Source organism: Labeo rohita, chromosome 4 (genome assembly GCF_022985175.1).
Source record: "Labeo rohita strain BAU-BD-2019 chromosome 4, IGBB_LRoh.1.0, whole genome shotgun sequence".
Classification (NCBI taxonomy): Eukaryota; Metazoa; Chordata; class Actinopteri; order Cypriniformes; family Cyprinidae; genus Labeo; species Labeo rohita.
In genome coordinates this window covers 41,553,026-41,574,531 of record NC_066872.1, presented here as the reverse complement: position 1 = coordinate 41,574,531, position 21,506 = coordinate 41,553,026, and the positions used below count along the sequence as shown (strand labels likewise).

Sequence of the window (21,506 nt, the reverse complement as noted above, 5' to 3'; positions counted from 1 at the left end):
TCACAAGCCAGCTCCAGAGTTTTCGCCTGGTCACAAGCCTGTTCCAGAGTGCCACTTGGTCGGAGAAGCTGCGCCAATACCTCCAGAGGTGTCAGCCATGGCTGTGGATCCTCCCTTGGAGGTGGCGTCCCCCTACAAGCTCTCTGCTTCTCTCCCTTCTCTGTTTGTCTCCTCTGTCTCTGCTTTCCCCAGGTCCCAGATCGTAAAGCGGGGTCCTGTTCCGCCCCGGAGGGCCGCTGCGCCTCCTGTTCCGCCCGGAGGGCCGCTGCGCCTCCTGTTCCGCCCCGGAGGGCCGCTGCGCCTCCTGTTCCGCCCCGGAGGGCTGCTCTGCCTCCTGTTCCGCCCTGGAGGATCGCCCCGCCTCCTGTTCCGCCTCGGAGGGCTCGGGCGTCGCCTGTCCCACCTCCGGCTCCGCCCTGGAGGGCTCCTGCACCCCCTGCTCTGCCTCCGGCTCCGCCCTGGAGGGCTCCTGCCCTGCTCTGCCTCCGGCTCCGCCCTCTGCTTCTGCTCTGCCTCCTGCTCTGCCTCCGGCTCCGCCCTGGAGGGCTCCTGCGCCTCCTGCTCTGCCTCCGGCTCCGCCCTGGAGGGCTCCTGCGCCTCCTGCTCCGCCCTGGAGGGCTCCTGCGCTTCCTGCTCCGCCTCCAGCCCCTCCCTGGAGGGTACCTGCTCTGTCGGTCCTGCCTCAATCTCTGGGCTTCCCTCATGGACCTGGTCCTCCAGCCCTCGCCCTGTCTCCCTCCCATCCCACCGCTCCCCTGGACTGTTGTTTCTTTCGAGCGTCTGGAAGCCGCTCCTTGGGGGGGGGCTATGTCACGAACCTGGTCGGTGTCCCGTTGTCTACTCACCACCAGATGTCACTCTCGCTCCACCCACTCACTCTGACTGTCGCTTTGCATCTCGGACTGCATCTCCCATCCTCCACCGCTCTGATTGCGTCAGCCCCCATTACCAATCAGCGACAGTATAAAAGCCCCGGACTTTCCCCTGCACGTCACGGTGTATTGAATGTTTATGTCCTGTATTTCCTTGCTCCTTGTTCCTAGTTTTCCTTGTGCTCTGTGTTTATGTTTGCTACTGTTTTGACCCTGTCTGCCAGACCATGTCTATGTCTCATCAGATGAATAAAAGTTCGCATTTGGATCCGCTCGCCTCTCGACTCACTCCCACTGTTACAAGAAATCTCATTATGAACTCTTATCAAAGATTTCTTATCAAATTAATCCAAGACAGAAATATCTGAGCTGTGCTCTCCATATTAATGAATCCACATGCATATAAACACAGCCAAACATTTTGAGCTTTTGGTGTCATCATGGTCAGGCTATACCTAAAAAAACATCAAACACTGCCTGAAACCAGCTTTTTAAAACCAGAGATTAAGCTTGTCCAAGCTAGTTTGATGAAAATGCCAGATATAACCACAAACCCTCAAGGTGAAGACGCAAGTTGTGGGCATCACCCCTCACGTGGAGAGGAGATGATTGGATATGTGGAGAGGGGACTCTCGGTCCCTTGTTGCCATCCACTGGCCCGTGCATCGCTGACGGCACGTGATCGCACTAATGGAGAGCCGGGAGCTTTTTTTTGCAGACGGTGGGATGAGGGAGAGTTAAAAATAAATCGTTTGCCGGAGGGGCTGGTTTCAGCGGTCCCTCTCTGAGACGCTGTCAGAGAGTGTCGGCCACCTCACATCTACTGCGCACCACAAGAGCCTGTATTTTGTTGATGGATCTCACGCTCATGTGTTCCCAGTGATGAATGAAACGTATGACTGAATCACACAAAGCCTTATGTAGCATGATGTATGTATGACATTTCAAGGAGAGTTAATGTGATCATATTTATGGCAGGTTTAATAATGGATTTTCACAGCAACACAGCATCAAGTTTCATCAAGTATTCTCAGTGCACTCCAAAAATGCTGGGATGAATACAACCCAGCGCTAAAATACGGACGAACCCAACGATTGGATTGTTTTGAAACAGCGGTTGGGTTAAATGTTCAATCCAGCCTTCTGGGTAGTTTTATTTAACTCCACTATTGCTTAAAAATTACTATAAATATGGTTTAAAGTGAACCCAAAATAGATTGGAAGACATTTATTAATGTGTTCAATAAATTAACATTTATTAAGTTGAATAAATTATAAATAAATATAAAGATTAAAAAAAAAAGTTTATTAATAAATATTCACATTTTGATTATTGCTATTGTTTCTAGTAATTATGTGTCTGATTTTTAATTTGCAATCTACTTTGGTTTCATTTTAAGAAAGCCATATAGTTTTTTAAACAATAGTTAAGTTAAATAAAACTACCCAGCAGGCTGGGTTAAACATTTAATCAAACCACTGGGTCAAAACTGGGTTTATATTTCACCCAGCATTTTAGAGTAATTGTTTTGCACTCCAAAAAATGTCTCACTTTTTTTTTTTTTTTTAACTTGTAGATCAGACTAAATATAATTATTGGAGTATGTTTTATAAGAAAATACAATTTAAAATTTTCAAATTTAATACAGTGTGTTACTTGCCATTTTTTGGTAAGTAATTGTAAAACTTTCAATTTCTGAGTGAAAATTGTTTCTACACCAGTTTTTTATTTTTTATGATTATTTTTATTTTTAAAAAGTGAAAAAAGCTTAACAAAGCAACAAAACATACATACATAAATAAATAAAATAAAATTATCATCATTATCATTCAAAAGCATCATTATCATTCAGTATTGAATATTTAATTATGCATGCACATTTTCTCTGTTTTTACATTTGGATGAATTTAGCTGTTATTAAAGCTCACTTAAAGTTGATTTTAATATATATATATATGAACAATTTATTTATTTTAGAACTTTGATGTCAAACATTTTAATATTAAACCACTTAAATTTTAACAATCAAAAAATTTAATATCAGCTACTTATTGATTGTCGGCCAAAACAAATTGAAAATACTGTTATTTAAAATAATTATCAACTTATCAGACAGAATCCAACAAAATGTTATTTTTTTCACAGAAACATTTTTACAAGTAGTTTTAAAAAACCTATTATAATTATTATTTATTTATTTTTTACAAATACTGATTTTAGAAAAATAGTATTTGTCTTTAGAATTTTTGGGTAGATGACATACTAATATCATATTTTCCATTATTAGAGGATTCAGTATTGAATATTTAATTATTCTTGCACATTTCCTTTGTTTTTACATTTTAATTATTTTTTTAAATTATTAAACCTCACTTAAAATTAATTGCATTAAATATAATTTTTAGAAAATATCAAAATGAATATTAATATTAATGTCATTCATATCCTAATATTTTCATACTGTATATTATAAAGTTTTGATGTTGTAATGCCTAAATTTGTAGCACTTGTAAAATTTTGACTGGTTTTACACACAAATTGTATATATATAAATTTATTAATTTTGGAATTTTGATATAAATTATTTTAATATTTAACCATTTAAATTATAACATAAACTATTTATTGAGTGTCGCCAAAACAAATTTCAAATACTGATATTTAAAATAATTATCGACTTATCAGACCAAATCCAACAGAATTGTTTTTACAGTTTTTTTTAAACAAGTACTTTTTAAGAAATATATTATTATGATTAATTATATATATATATATATATATATATATATATATAATTAACAACTCCTCATTTAAAAAAAAAAAAAAAAAAATATATATATATATATATATATATATATATATATATAAACAATATATATATATATAATAATAATATATATATATCTATATATTATTATTATTATTATTATTATTATTATATGCTACATTAATTTAAATGCTAATTTTACAAAAATAGTATTTGTCTTAATAATTGTTTCTGGCATGGATGATTGTAAAGTAGAGAACCAGTCATATTGACAAAAACACATGCACATTATTACTGAAGAGAGGATGTGCACTGAATCAAACACGCTGTCCTCAAGTTTTCATGGCGCAAACATTACCTTCACAGTCCCTTTATCTTTCAGTGGACGGTGCTGTCAAAAGCATTTGCACGGCGCACCGAAACGTCCTGAGTCATTTCAAACCACGGAGCGTAATTAGAGGAGACTGTGAAAACATCAAGGCCAACATGGCTGACTGTCGCCATAGCAACTCCTCAAGTACAGCAAACGCAACAGCTGTAGAGAGACGGCGTGATTAAGCATGTGTTTTGGTCATGTTCTTTCTCCGGCTTAGAGAACAGGTCAACGGCGAGATGCACGGGGGCCGACCGTCGTAATGTAAAGCGAGGATGTAATCCCTACATGTGAGCTTGGATTAGCAGGACGTCCCCTCCTCCCTCCAGCCGTCGAGAGCGACCTTACACTGTCGAGCAAAGTGAGCGAGGGTTGATTCAGGGCACACGCACTCCCGGATATTTTTTTTTTCTGCACAATCACGGCCTCTTCATCTCCACTAGAGCAAAAGCGAGCTGAAAATGGACAGGGCCCATCAAGCCAAGTACTGAGGCTACCTGTACCACCGAAAAATAAAAGAAAATCCCTTTTATCACTCCAGGCACAAAGCCATCAACATGCCTCATTTAATTCAGCTGCAAAGTCATAAAACTGAGCTTCCTTCACAGGCTTTTCTGCTTAGCCGCTTCTATGCAACGAACTTTCCGGAAAATAAAATTTAGACGGCAGACTTTTCTGATTTATGAGGATGCTCGATGAGGTCATACGGGCTACCCTCGCGCCCCAAAATCGGTACGACCGCATCGCTCTCGCTTATGAGTCAGCGGCGTGAGGGCCAACAGATTTCGCCCTCCTTTTGTCCTCATTACCATGGGTCCAACTGGCAAAGCAGGCCAAAGTTTCCTAAGATGTGACCCACTTAACGGTGCGCTTTTGAGTCGGTGCAAATATAGACGCGGACAGCTTGCTTGTGGGCTGAGTCATGATATGGATTTGGAACCGATGCAAAAAAGGGAGCAAATAAGACAACAGGCGAATCAAAGTCAACAGATCCGACAGCACAAACCGCATCCAGGACGGCGTTCCTAATCAAGGTGATGGATGCAGACTGTAAAACAATGCTGTACTGTAATATCTGCAGACATGCAGACAAGCTAGTTTATTTTATTTTTTATATGCCAGGATATACATAAATAATTGAAAAATACTTTTGAGGGGTACCTAATCCAAAAATAAAAATGTATATATTTAAAGAATTCTCTTATCCTCATCAAGGCTGCATTTATTTGATCAAAACTGTAATATTGTGAAATATTATTACAGTTTAAAATAGTGGTTTTCTATTTTAATGTATTTTAAAACACAATTTATTCCTGTGATGCAAAGCTGAATTTTCATCAGTCATTACCCCAGTCTGATCCTTCAGAAATCATTCTGATATTTGATATTCTGATGATTTAATTTTAAATAAATGTCGTTCTTTTTGTGTTGATACTTTTAAAAAAGTATCACAGATTCCAAAAAAATAATAAGCAGCACAACTGTTTCCAAGATTGATAATAAATCAGCATATTATAATGATTTCTGAAGGATCATGTGACACTGAAGACTGGAGTGATGATGCTGAAAATTCAGGTTTGATCACAGAAATAAATTACATTTTAAAATATATTAACATAGAAAACAGTTATTTTACATAGAAATAATATTTCGCAATATTACAGTTTTTCTGGATTTTTGATCAAATAAATGAAGCCTTGACGATGTAAAATACGTAAAAAAGAAAAACATTAAAAATCTCACTGATCCCAAACTTTTGAACAGCAGTAGCTACATAATGTGGTCTAGTTTTAAAACATATACATGTTAATAATTCATAGAAATCTAGACCAAATTATGACTATATATTCCAGTGCAGCTACATAATTTGGTCTAGTTTTCTGTTCTATTCTATTAAATATTCTAATAAATAAAACAAAAATTACTACAGTATGTTTTACAAGAAAATATTATTTCTGTCTTTACAAAATCATGGCCATTTGTTTCTCACCAATTTTTTTCTCAGCGTCTTAAAAACTGCAATTTGTGCAATTTCTACATTCTACAAGTCTTTTTAAAACCCATAGAGAATATTTGTACTTTAAAAAGCAACTCAGTTACTGTCTCTCAAAGGTAATAAACAAATTAAACACATTAAAAGGCATCAAAACCCAGCTGGGACTGATTCCAAGACCATTTTATGAATAAGAAGTGGCAGAAATTAGTAAACAAACCATACATCCACACCAGTAGCTGTCAGTATAAAGTCCACGACCAGTGAGACAGAGCTTATGGGTGCATTTTGCCTAAATAAAAAATAAAACACACACACCAATAAAATCATTGTAAATATACAGTATGAAATATACAGTACAGTTTACAATAAGAATATATAAAATAAACAATATACAGTATGACAAACACTTATTTTAAGATTTGCTAATGATTGCATTTGTATTTGTAAAAAAGAATTGTGTGTGTGACCCCGCCCACAAAACCAGTCGAAGTAGCCACAGCCAACAATATATTGTATGGGTTAAAATGATTGGATTTTGTTTTATGCCAAAAATCATTAGGAGATTAAGTAAAGATCATGTTCCATGAAGATATTTTGTAAATTTCCTACCGTAAATATATCAAAACTTAATTTTTGTTTAGTAAAATGCATTGCTAAGAACTTCATTTGGACAAACTTAAAGGTGATTTCCTTAATATTTTGCAGCCTCAGATTCCAGATTTTATATATATGTAATTGCTAAGAAGAACCAATGAAATGTGCACAAAAAAGTCTGAGTAAAAGTTTAATGATTAAGAACAAAACAATATAAATCTAGAAGCGACACGCAGAGCAAACGAAGTATCCGAACGATGTTCCCTCACAGGCTGCTGATAACCCGGGGCTGTCGATAGAGGAGACTTTCAACCGAGAGCCGAGCGTTCTGGGATGGCAGAAACAGTGGCAATGACTGATAACAGATGAAGTGATTACAGGGCCTCTCTGACAGACTGAGATAAAGAATATAGAGAGGGAGGGAGAGAGACTGGGAGAGACGAGCAAGGAGTGTAAAAAATGGTCGTCTCCAGGTGAGCTCCTATTCTAGGGCATCTTCCCAATTAAATCTGCACTCTTGTTCCACAACCTGAGGGAATCGATGTACAAATTTGTTTTGAAAAATCATTTGTGGCGCTTCCTTGGCTTGCCCATTTGTCTCACCAATGTGTTACATCCTACTTTCCATCTTGGTAAACAGAGCAGAATATATAATAGAAAGAGTTAACAAGCTGGGTCGAAAAATTACTTTCTGACTCGCCTGCCAAAAGCAGGTGAATTGAGAAAATTTACAGGCCATAAATTTTTCTTACTGGCCATGAAACCGTATGCTGCAGTATTTCATAATGAAACAGTCGTGTCCCTGTGACAAAGAAATATTTCCCTTGTATATTTGCGGCAAACAGAGCCGGTTATTGTTTCAGACATTATATATTAACCAATCTCTCTGTGTCCTCACTTGTGTGATATCACTGTAATACAGCAGTTCAATAAACAAAAAGCTAATGTTACGTAACTGACATTTTAGACAAAATATTGCTAGTTACTTTGTCTTTTTTTGTTCCACTTGATTTCCAAATGAACCAAAGCCGATTTAATCATTGCGTGACTCAACAAAAAGAAAAACTTAAATAACTTGTGATTTATTTACAGTACAACTTCAGCTTATTTTTACAGTTCACTGTAACTGGTACATTTTTCAAGAAAATACTATTTCAAACATCAAAATTTCATGTTTAATTTAATGTTACTTGCGACTTCTTTGTAATTAATTATGAAATTTACTAGCAATTGAAAGTAGTCAATCAGTGTTTTGAATGAATCAGTTGAGTGAATGAATCAATGACTCACATTTTGTTACTAAATGAATCCAGCGATTTTGAACGATTCACTTGTCACCTAAACTAATTGCTTAAGTGAATAATTGAATTATGCAATCTACTAGTGTAACCTGTTGAAAGACACTTTGACTTTCTCATATTGTTTATCGCTAATTTAAAAAAAAAACTATAATAATCCCAGGTGGAAAAAAATGCATTAAAATACACTTCAGTACACTCCATAATGTACTTAAAGTGCTCTATTTTCATGCACAATTTTGTGCTTAATATGCTAAAAATTATTCTTTAGCACTTCTTAAGATAATCTTAAGAACATCTAAGAGTGCTCAACTGTGCTATAGTGTAACACCATGAATATGAACTAAAACGTTGCTTTAACATACTGTCTCTGAAAAGTTAAAAGTTAAGTTAGCACTTGTAGTACACTTGAACCCATCATTCATACACTTTTAAATATAGTCATCGTACATGGAAAATAGACCTATGAATTATATGAAATATAAGAATAATATATAATAAATATATATATAAAATGTATTTATAATGTATTGCCCATATATTTTTATACATTAAATAATTTTAATGATTTAAATAAATGATTTAATTAAAAAAAAAAAAAAAAAAAAAAAAAAAAAAAAAAAAATTGTTAATGGTTTTACTTGTAATTTTAATGTTTTGTTTTTTTTTCATGAAAATCCATCAAAATATAAATATAAAAATCCACTTAAATTACATGTAAAGCATTCATAGCACACTTTTAAGTAAAACACTTCTGCATATTTAATTTAGTTTATCTGACTACACTTAAAATCAATTTTTAAGTGTTATTTAGTGCTAATTAGTTATTAAGTGTATTTAAGTGTACTTATAGCTAGTACATTAGTAATATGTTTTTAATAACATTTCATTTAAATTTAGGATTACTACATCAAGTCTACTAAGATTGAAATAATTTTTTAAGCACTTTTAAGTAACACACTAATCAAATTTTTTTTAGGTATATTTATTTTAATGCACTAAAATCAGTTTAAGTATTAGTGATATTTAGTATACTTTTTCAAATGCCCTGAAGTAGAAATGGGTGTATTTATAGTGTATAACTTTTACAATTTTATTTAGCACAAAAAATAAGAATGTACTACAAACATACTTGCATGTAAGTGATTGTTAGTGCATTCAAGTATACTTTATTTTTACCTGGGATTTTTTATTATATTTAAAAATAAAGCTTCCAAGGTTCCAAGGATTGGGTTCCTCAAAAAACCTTGCATGGAAAAGTTCTTAAAAGAACCACTTAACAGAATTTTGAAATATTCTTAAGAACCTTTTTCCACTATAAAGAACGTTTTGTGCAATGGAAAGAATCCAAGGATATTTAAAGTTCTAAATGGAACCACAGATGCTGGGAAAGAACCTTCATTTTTAAGAATGTTTCAACTTTTTAAAAAGTTTTCCTTGCATTTGATGAGTGTCAGTTTTAGATTCTGCTATCAAATCAAGTCTCATCTCGTCTGGTGTTTCAGAGAAACTCATACAGTCGGGGATCACAAAGCTAGTGATGCGAAATCCATCTTATAGCTAATGCTGAGACAGCTTATGCAAATAACACGCTTTCTCTCCTCATTCGTCCTCCAATGACAAGCCCTTCACCCTCTGCAGATGTTTTCCTTTTTTGTACACTGAAATGAATACAGAATGAAGAAACCAACTTTCCAGAGAATCCACAGTGCCACTCGAACTGGGAAAGACGTGGGGTCATACATCTTCATTTGAAGGTGACAGAAAGCCTTTGCAATTACCAATGCCTGCTAATAATAATGACACCGGCCGTTGAACAATACATTAAGCGCACTATGGAAATGTCCCCAGTTGCTAATTTTGCTAATCGCAGCGGCCAAGTTTAATTTTAGTCCCATTTCCACCAAATCACCAACAACTATATTAAGCCTATTAGAGTAAATGAACACAATAAAAAAATTAGTGCTGAACAAAGCACTAGTACTCTTAATGAATTTGCCCTCAGGGCTCCAATTCGCATACCGGAATGATCTATATAAGATTGTATTTTGAGTCGAGGTGTACGTTGGCATGCTAAGACATCCAGAAAGTCTCACGGATATCACCAGAGCTCGAACACTTGTACTGACAAAGCTCAACTCTCATGCGTATGGATTATGGAGGCAGAGTAACCGAGCGTCGTTCTGTTGCAGGCTGACAGCCCGTTGTTTTGATTGGGATTTCAACATGCTAATTGGCCGCGCAAAGTTGGCGTAAGTGGGTGATGAAGAGGCTGAGGGGTGCTTGGGTTTGGACAGCTGTTGAAGAAGAAGAGGAGGGTGAAGGAAAGAAAGACGCAGATAAAGGAGTGCACGTGGGCCGAGACAAAAGCGCGTGTCAGACTCTCCGCAGCCTGTTGACTGAGATAAGCGGAGCTGCAACTTGAGGAGGCGGCGATTCTCCGCCTACGCAAAAACCTCAGCGACGCCGCCATTTGCGACGGCTTTCCTGCAGATGTATGCTGCACATAAATGTGTGTTTGTTCAATTACGGACACTTTTAGACTTCCAGGGGTTGATTTTCATTAAAACCAACAGATTTCGTTATATGAAGGACACATTAATACTGTCTTGGAAGCTTAATTTGCTGTTTTATTGTTTTCATTTGTCTCTGTCCCAGACCATCATCCTAACAATATGAAAATAAATTAGAGGATAAAATAATCAATTTTATATTTGTGAAACTACGATATGAACAAATTCTGAAATAAAGCATTTTGATATTTATTGTGGGAAAATGATTGTCATTTTTATAAAAATTGCAAAGTGCCATTCAGTTCAGTTCAGCATTTCACACAACAACAACAATTTAGCCACTAATATCATCTTTTTGTTTGTTTCTTTACTAAGTTATGAAGAGACATCAAGGAGACCACAAACTAAGATGAAACATGGTGTGAAAAAGCAAGGTAAAAAAATCCCTTGTGAACAAAATCATTTTGTGAACAAGCTGCAATTTGGTCAAGTTATGCAAAAAAAGTTATTACAATTTTATTATTAAAATATAAAAATGTTATCACAATAATAATAATAAATTGTAGTATTTTACTTTTTATTTTTTCATCAAGATGTAATTTGGTCAAATTATGCAAAAATATTTGAAAAATATTATTATTGGAATATTAAAATATAATAATAATAATTATTATTATTATTATTGTTATTATTACCAAGATTAATTTGGTCAAATTATGTGAAAAATTATTTTAAAATATTATACAAATATTGAAATATTTTTATTTTTTATTTTTCAAGATAATAATAATAACAATTATTATTAGTAGTAGTAATATTATCAAAATGTAATTTGGTCAGAGTATGTGAAATTTTAAAATATAAAAAAATAAAATGTTATAGCAACAACAATAATAATAATAATAATAATAATATCATCATCATCAAATTGTAATTTGGTCAAATTATGTGAAATATTAAAGATTTTATTTTATTATTATTATTATTATTATTATAAAGCTGTAATTTGGTCAAATTATTCTGACATTTTTAAATTGCTATTAATATTATTTTAAATGTTATTTTGTGTTTCATATTCTTTAAATGCTAGGCTCAATTATATCTTAAAAATGTCCACAGTTTTTCCCTACATAATCTTATTTAACATGACACATATTGAGATGTGGTGGAAATCATTTTAAAAATTCAGAAAAAAACAAGTTTTCCTATGGTGCATGTACTTTATATCCACTGTAGGACACTGCTAGCTGACAAATTGAAACTTGTGAGCGTGTTGTCTAAAGGTCAATGTGGAAGAAGCTCCCTTGCCAGTTAATCGTTTAAATTGGCATTGTGACACTAGCAAAGCAGGAAGGTTGGCAGAGGAAAGCAAAAAATAAAAATCTAATTACAGTGTAGTGCAGGAAACTTCACCATAAGCTCCATTATGCTAACAGCCGGTACCGGTGCTTTTAGGGTCACTTTAGTCCATCATTTGTTGACATGAATTAAAACTTTTGTATGTAAACTCTACACTGCTTTTTTTTTTTAATCCAAAAACTTGGGACTTTCACTCTAATTCTCAGCAGCATTATAGCAGAGGTTGAGTAATTCTCTATGAATACGTAAATGATTTTACAGCTCCTCCTCATTGCACTTTCCATTTGTTGATGTACGATAAGACTCATTGCCCTCGGAAAATGGCAAAGCTCAATTCCCACTGTTTGTTTAGGAAATGCGAGCTGCCTTCCATATATCCAATTAAAATGAGCAAATTCATTCCGACCGCTTTCACGGAAATCATCTTCGGACTGATTAACAGTCAAATGTTTGTGTTTCAGGCTTTCCGTCGACTAGGTGGCGGCGACGTTGAGGTACGGCGAACCTCGGTTGGTTCGGACAGCTTGTCCCCAGTTGGAGGCCAGGTGCTTTCTCATCACGAGGGACACGGGAGCAGATTGTGCTGATAAAAGCCAACGCGGTCCAGCGACTAGACGAGGCCAGAGCAGAGGTGGCCGCCCCGCTGCCGTGCGACGCAGCCTTTGAAAATGTGATTCAGCTGTTCGCTCCTGTCCGGCCTCATTAATCTCTCGCATGAAGAGAACAGATTCTGCGAAAAGACATGTGAGTACATGGAAAACACATTTCGAGTGCACAATAAGCCTTCTGAGAAGAATCATTTCATTCCCGGAGAATTTGTGTTCGAAGCCACGGGGGCAGCAGGTCTACTGCCCTTTTGCTGTAATCAAGACAACAATCACATACGGACCGGCTTGTTTTCTTTGAGTATGTCCACATTTAGAAATAGGTCAGGGTGTTTTGAAGCCTAAATGACTGTTTGGGAGATTTGTCTCGAAAAACAAATGCCGTTTTAGACCCTTAAAGCGCATCTACATGGTGAAACCTTCCAGGATCGCAGCACCCACGCATGCAGAAGCGTTGCCAAGGTAATGTATCCGATTAAGCCCGTATCTGATGTGAGCTGAGCTCATTACTATCTAAATATGTGTTGGATAAAACAACATGGCAAATATCGATTTCAGAAATTCTCATTTTGATATAATCCTTGAGGTCAGTGCCATTGCATGCTACAGTGTACAAAAATACATAGTATATTTTGGATTAATATGTAAATAATTACCATTTCAGGCACTAAATGTTCAATTATTTTGTTTAGTGTGCTGTGGCAATGCAAATTGTACCAAAAGAAGCTAAAGGAGCATCAACCATTTGTCTTTCTATGCAATGAAAGTGAATGGAGACCACACATGTCAAGGCAAGTCAGGGAATAATGACATTTTTTTTAGTATGTTTCTGAATCGAATATAACACACATGTTGTATTCATCAATTTCACAATGCTTTTATGGTGCTTTTTGTCCTTTTAGAAGCTTGGAAGTCTTTGGTCCCCATCCACTTCTATTGTATGGAAAAGTGCAGTGTGATCATTCTTCAAAACATCTCGGTTTGTGTTCTACGGATGAAAGTTAATTGTACAGGCTTAAAGGGTGAGTAAATATTGACTTAGACTTATAATTGAATGCAAATGTTGTATTGGCCACTTTCATAATGCCTATATGGTGCTTATTTGTCCTTTTAGGAGCTTGAAAGTCCTTGGTCCCCATTCACTTCTATTGTATGGAAAAGTGCAGTTTGATCATTTTTCAGAATTTCTCCTTTGTGTTCCACAAATGGAAGAGAGTTATATGAGTTTGAGGTAAGTAAATGATGTCAGATTATTCCTTTTAAAGAAAAAGTTCACATCCAGAATAAAAAATTGCTGAGAATTTTCTCATCCCCATGTCATCCAAGATGTTCATGTCTTTCTTTCTTGAGTCGAAAAGAAATTTAGGTTTTTGAGGAAAACATTTCTAAATTTTTCTCCATATAGTGGACTTCAATGGGGATCAATGGGTTGAAGGTCCAAATTGCAGTTTCAACGCAAAAAAAAAAAAAAAATCTATACTTTTTAACCACAAATGCTCATCTTGCACCAGCTCGACTTCACGCATTACGTAGTCATGTTGGAAAGGTCATGCCTGATGCAGGTGGAAGTACCGAGTCAGTGTTTACAAAGCGAACGTGCAAAGCAAGTCAAACGCCATTTACAAAAAAAGGTAATTCAATGATTTTGATGTTGGAGGAGAAAATGAGATGAGTTTTTTCCCTACCCTACCTTTTTGAACCGAAGTACACAGACAAAGAACTAACCATGCATTAGATCACACAAAAACAACTCACTTACTCACCCCCATGTCGTCCAAGATGTTCATGTCTTTCTTTCTTCAGTCAAAAAGAAATTAAGGTTTTTGAGAAAAACATTACAGGATTTTTCTCCATATAGTGGACTTCAATGGGGATCGACGGGTTGAAGGTCCAAATTGCAGTTTCAACGCAGCTTCATAGGACTCTACATGATCCCAGCTGAGGAATAAGGGTCTTATCTAGCAAAACGATCGTTTATTTTCTAAAACAAAATAAAAATGTATATACTTTTTTCCACAAATGCTCATCTTGCACTAGCTCTGCGATGAGCGTCCGTGACTTTACACATTACGAAATTATGTTGGAAAAGTCACGTGTTCAAAAAGGCAGGGTAGAGTGAAAAACTCAACTAATGTTTATTTTCTCCAATTTCAAAATAATCAGAAATCGTTGTTTTACCTTTTTTGACTTCCTTTGCACATTTGCTTTGTAAACACTGGGTTGGCACCTTTCCAACGCGACTACATAATGCGTGAGATCGAGCTACTGCAAGATGAGCATTTGTGGTTAAAAAGTATATGCATTTTTATTTTTTATAGAAAATGACCGATTGTTTTGCTAGATAAGGGCTGGGATCATGTAGAGCACTTTGAAGCTGAATTGAAACTGCAGTTTGGACCTTCAACAAAAAAAACAATTTCTTTTTGACTGAAGAAAGAAAGCCTTGAACATTTTAGATGACATGGAGGTGAGTAAATACCAGGAAATCTAAAGTGGTAATGAATGTGCAGTATTAATACACCCAAGGTGTTTTATGATCGACAGGATTAAATAAACATGCAGTTTTCCTTGATACTGCTTGATGCTTCTTCAAGATTATTAGTATTTTGGGAATGCGATGCAAAGTCAACTTGGTACTTTTGGAAATGGCATTTTCACTCTGGCAGTGTCACAATAAATCAGCTGTCTTGCACTGAAAGCTTTGAGGCAGTCAGTCAAATATATATTTATAAATTTATACATATATATGAGAGACAAAAAGAAAGAGAGAGGGAGAGAGATTGGGCTCTGCAGCATTCTGGCAGTCTTCCAAGGGCACCGTTACATTCAGTGAACAAACAAAATACTGGTCAGCTAAATATAACATTTCCCTTCATGAGCAGGCCTCAGGAAAGAAAGAGAGAGAAAGAGAGAGGGAGACAGATGCGGTACTGCGGTAGCAACATGACAACGTGAGACTCATGCTGCAGAAACTCACCTGAGGTGAAGCTCAACCGTGCTAGCAGAGGTCAGGCTTGTCCTTTTCTCTCCTTTCACAGCGACAGTTTGTCTCTGAAGACTTTGCACACCCTTCCAACCGCCCCTCAGACTCTTCTTTCTTAGCGTTTGATTAAATTTCCCTCCTCTCTCTCTGGAAATACAAAGCTTTGAAACAAGACTTCGCAGGCTGTGGAAGATTAATAATTCACGTTGTAGCCAAAGCTACAGGGACTTGTAAAATTAAGCATTGTTTTTCAAGCCCGAGTTGGGCCGTCGTGCGTGGAGGGAGAATTTGTTGTAAAAATATTAACTTGGGAGGAACGTCGGAGTGGAAACTGCAGCGTTGTTCACAGCAAATCAAATCTGGGGGAGAAAAAAAGCACATGTTTATCATCGTTATTCAGGAAGAACCCTTAACTCGCCTGCCGAGGATTTGAAGCAACTTTACTTAATCCGTCTTTTGTCTCGGTGGGAAATTTTAAACAAGCGCCAAAGCACGGAGAGACTTTGGAGAGAGAAGCCGAGCTCGCTGAGGGCTGTGTTCTCGCTCTGTGAAGAATATGGCTGCGGAGAAGGTCACAAGTAGACAGGGAGCGCTGCCTGACTGGAGTGTGTGTTAGGGGGTGTCTAGGAAAAAAAATAACCTCGCACCTAAATCATCAACATGAAATTCAAATTCATTGTGACTGGGTTTGAGGATCTCTAGGGCTTTGCATCCCAAGCTAATGACAGTTCTCTGGTTTTCAAAGGACTCATGGAGTCAACCAAGGCTACCGATGCAGACGCTGTCATCTTTGGTCTAGTTTAGAAATTTGATGGGAATTTTGTTGGAGTAAATGGCTTTTGTCAGTGAAAATATCTTTTTGCAAAGAGTTTTACCATTTTGGAAGACCTCCAATGGCCCCTGAAGTAATATGACACTTAAGTCGCACCTAAAGATCTCCTCACACTAAGTTATGGGTTCGATTCCCAGGGAATGCATAAACTCATTAAGTTTATACTTTGAATGCATTGCAAGTCGCTTTGGATTTAAGTGTCTGCCAAGTGCATAAATGTAATGTAAATGTATTCATATATGTAAAGAAATATCTCCTGAGGACAAAAATGATTCATGAAAAAGTTTTCAACACGATCTTCCGCATGTAAAACAGACATTAGTTGCACTGTGACCGTTATAGGATAGTTTCCTGAGTAAATGACTCTTTTGAGTCAATTTCTCGTACTGAATCAAAAACACAGTGTAATTCGATTCCTGAAAATTACAGTTTTTCTCAGTCGCTTTGGTGCATTTCTCACAACACTATTTACATTTGCACAACATTTACTTCAACCTCCACAACATTTAGTCATTTGTGCACATCATAGTAGCAGTTTCTCATTCCTTCCAACAAATTGCAAATGCTTTTGGACATGCATCAATTGCTTTCATACAACTCTCTGCTGTTTTATAACATTATCATTTGCTTATGTCATGTCAGTCAAAATTAACTAAACTTGTGAATGCTGAATAGTCATTCCATATAAAACTAATAGTCCTCATTTCATTGCTTGAGTCATTACATACAAAAATGTTGAACTAGTTGTCAAAATCTGTCAAGCAAATTTTATAAAAAATTTTAAATCTTTTTTTTCCTGAAAATGTCTTCTAAATTGAACAATTTCTGCAAATGTGCATGAATGATTTACATACCTATATGTTGTAGGTTCAGTTCCAATATGTACTGCAATATTGTTTACAATTGTGCACAGCTCTACCCAAAGGGAGTTTATGTTTGTTGTAAATAAGGGTGTATTTATTCGTTTGCACAATGCTTTGAATAAATTAGAATTGCAAAGAGCATATGAAGTAAAAATGTGAAACATACATATTCAGTGTCTTGTACTCAGATACCTCACTAAATACAGTAATGTCTAGCTTTACTGTAGTTTTCAAATGGCTGTGCAAATAGTATATAGTGCTGTCTTGAGCATTTTCAGGAAGTGTCACCAAAATCTGACTTTTTTGCATAGGAAAAAATTTACAGAGTAAACTGTCATAATGAAAACATGACAAAGCCATTTGACTATCTTGTTCATAAACAATGGTGTCAGGACTTTTCATCTTGATGACACTGACACTTTCATTGACATGAATACTTGCTTTTGAGGAATGAGCTATCCATTTTGAGCAAGTGACACGCTTTTGCAGGTTATCAACTAGGTTTTGCAGTTTGTACTAATTGTTTTGAGAAATGCATTAACTGTTGTGCAAATGTAAATAGTGTTGTGAGAAATGCACCAAAGCGACTGAGAAAAACTGTAATAATTTTTGTTAGCAAATCAATCTGTGACTTAATTCAGTGTTATACAGATGGATGGATGGATGGATAGATCGATAGATAGATAGTTGGATGGATGTTAGATAGAAAGTTGGATATAGGATAGATACATAGAAAGTTGGATATAGGATAGATAGATAGATAGATAGATAGATAGATAGATAGATAGATAGATAGATAGATAGATAGATAGTTGGATGGATGTTAGATAGAAAGTTGGATATAAGATAGATAGATAGATGATAGATAGATGATAGATAGTTGGATATATAGATAGTTGGATGGATGTTAGATATAAAGTTGGATATAGAATAGATAGATAGATAGATAGATAGATAGATAGATAGATAGATAGATAGACAGATGGATGGATATAAAAGATAGATGATAGATTATTGGATATATAGAAGATAGATAGACGGACAGATAGATACATAGATAGATAGATGGATATATAAAAAATAGATGATAGATTGTTGGATATATAGAAGATAGACGGACAGACAGATAGATAGATAGATAGAATATCAGTGATCTTGTGGCAGACATTAAGAAACAGAGCACACAGTGAGAAGGAACTGACAGCAGAGCTGTGAACGATGTACAGTAGTTCATTCTAGGCATGGCTGTCCACTCGCCTCATAAAACCCCAATTCCACGTTGCTCTTTGACCCTTTGGTGTTAGTACTCTGTCCATGCAGGCAGAGAACTGAAATGTCTCCTGCATTGCAATCATGCAGAAAAAGAAGGAACTAGCAAGTACAGATATTGAGCTTGAGGTGGCTATGACATAACCATGGGATCGGGGTCTGCGCACCCCTTTGGCTGCTACCTGGCTCGCGGCAGGCAGTGCTAGCAGGGGCAAACGCAGGCGCTCCAGGGGAAGCAGCTGTCATATGGCAGGGGGCGGCTTTCCAACAGCTTTTGGAGTTAATATGAGAGTGTGTGCTGACAAGCGCTACTGCGATTGTAGTACAACAAATAGACACACAAGCTCCCGCAGAGACATGCCGAGTGTGTGTCAGAAAGATGTGTGTGTGCATGTATGACATGTTCAGGATCACAGTTGTGGCTGGTTGCAGCCTATAACAGCATGATATATCAGGATGTGAGTTATTTTTTCTGTACTAGTGAGTCAGCAATCTCTTTTCTATAAAAACCTTTTAAGCTGATGGTTTAGTAGGAGCATAGTAGTAGGTTTCTAGCTGAACTAATGTTGTTTCATGATGGTCCTAACAGCTGTTTAGCCAACTTCTATCAGGTTTTGATGTCTGGCCATCTAGATAATGACTAGTTTTAAAATCCATTAAATTGCCGCTAAGAACTGGTTGCTAAAGTTGATGGTTTCATGCTGACCTAAGATGGCCATTAGCTGGTCCATCTTGCAAGAAATCACCTAACAGTTGGTCATAACAGTTTAAGGTGGTCAACCGTGTGGTTTGTGTAAAAGAATGGAAAACATCTTAAACTGTTTTAAAGTTTGGGGAAAAGTTTAAAAAGCTTTAAATCTGGATAATAGATAGATAGATAGATAGATAGATAGATAGATAGATAGATAGATAGATAGATAGATAGATAGATAGATAGATAGATAGATAGATAGATAGATAGATAGATAGGCGGACAGATAGACAGACGGACAGATAGACAGACAGACAGATATAGAATCTAGATAGATAGATAGATAGATAGATAGGTGGACAGATAGATAGACAGATGGATAGACAGACAGATATAGAATCTAGATAGATAGATAGTTGGATATATAGAAGCTACATGGATGGAGAGATGGATGGATAGATAGATGTTGGATATATAGATGATTAGAAGATAGATAGATAGATAGATAGATAGATAGATAGATAGATAGATAGATAGATAGATAGATAGATAGATACATAGATAGAAGCCACATGGATGAAGAGACGGATGGATAGATAGATGTTGGATATGTAGATGATTAGAAGATAGATAGATAGATAGATAGATAGATAGATAGATAGATAGATAGATAGATAGATAGATAGATAGATAGATAGCTACATGGATGGAGAGACGGATGGATAGATAGATGTTGGATATATAGATGATTAGAAGATAGATAGATAGATAGATAGATAGATAGATAGATAGATAGAAGCTACATGGATGGAGAGACGGATGGATAGATAGATGTTGGATATATAGATGATTAGAAGATAGATAGATAGATAGATAGATAGATAGATAGATAGATAGATAGATAGAAGCCACATGGATGAAGAGACGGATGGATAGATAGATGTTGGATATGTAGATGATTAGAGATAGATAGATAGATAGATAGATAGATAGATAGATAGATAGATAGATAGATAGATAGATAGCAGCTAGATGGATAGAAAGATGGATAGATGGGTGGATGGATGGGTAGATAGATGTTAGATAAATAGTTGTAGATAGATAGATAGTTGGATATATAGCAGCTAGATGGATGGAAAGATGGATAGATGGGTGGATGGATGGGTAGATAGATGTTAGATAAATAGTTGTAGATAGATAGATAGTTGGATATATAGCAGCTAGATGGATAGAAAGATGGATAGATGGGTGGATGGATGGGTAGATAGATGTTAGATAAATAGTTGTAGATAGATAGATGATAGATAGATAGATAGATAGATAGATAGATAGATAGATAGATAGATAGATAGCAGCTAGATGGATGGAAAGATGGATAGATGGGTGGATGGATGGGTAGATAGATGTTAGATAAATAGTTGTATATAGATAGATAGATAGATAGATAGATAGATAGATAGATAGATAGATGCTACACATTTTTCGAGTAATGTAGGCAGGCTTCCTGCAGCAAAATAAATTTCAAAGAATGTGCATAATAAGAATTCTCTTTAATCAGATCGCATTACAAATGCCATTTTAGCAGTGCAATCCTATGAAAGACCCTGGGCAACAGAAGCTGCTTTAGAATATAAAGTATAATTACGAGTAGTGCAGAACCTCATTAGTTTGAAATATTAGTACCTTGGTAGAGCTGGCCTCCAGTCTTCCCGTCATAGGGGAATAGCGCTGGCTTTGGCAGCCAGTCATTTGTTGATTTTGAAGCAGATCAGTGAAACAGGTGTGCCATGCTGTGTCAACCTCACTTGCCGTCGTCGCTGCCTGCGGGGTGGATCAGCAGCGCTCTTGAACTCCGCTCTGAACGATGGATCTTACGATGCGCTGTGGCTGGCTGGCAAAGCGTCCACTCCAGCTGATAAACACCTTTAATCACCCAGCCTCCCGTGGTGGAGCGTGCAGGGGTTGGCACACATATCAACAAGAAAATGGATAAAACATTACAAATACGCATGTGAAATGTGCAATATCTGTACATCAGGGACACAGCTCAACAAATCCTCATATATCATACTGCTGTGAAGGTTTAGGAATGACTGATTCAATGTCAGACTGAGCACCCTGTAAATTAGATGATGCCTGCGGAGAGCTGAAGACTTTTTTGCATTCGTTTGCAAATGTTAGGTCTCCAAAAAAGCTCTCAAACTATCCTTTATGGACTTTTTACTCGCACTGTACACTGCTGGTAGCTGACATGGACAGTTACAAAGTCAAGTAGAATTTGGAATTGCGTTTTTCTTCCATTTATTCTTTAGAAGAACGATTATTAGGAAACCTGAACTGAATTTTTTAAATTTGTTACAATCCCATCCTTATTGGCTAGTCACCATGGTCCATTTAGCTACCTCTTATTCCTCATTGAATATCATGTTTCATTTTAAAATATGTCATATTACAGAAGTGAAACAGGTTGTGTATGCTTATTCATGTTGA

General features: G+C 36.3%; 1 long non-coding RNA gene across 2 annotated transcripts in view; it reads left to right on the top strand.

The window, feature by feature from the left end:
• The first annotated feature begins 13,281 nt into the window (after positions 1-13,281).
• Positions 13,282-21,506, top strand: part of LOC127164440 (uncharacterized) — a 60,659-nt gene continuing 52,434 nt past the window's right edge. For both annotated transcript variants that reach the window (XR_007827646.1, XR_007827645.1), the window contains exons 1-2: positions 13,282-13,400; positions 13,493-13,609. This is a non-coding gene — a long non-coding RNA (uncharacterized LOC127164440). The remainder of the gene's footprint in view (positions 13,401-13,492; positions 13,610-21,506) is intronic.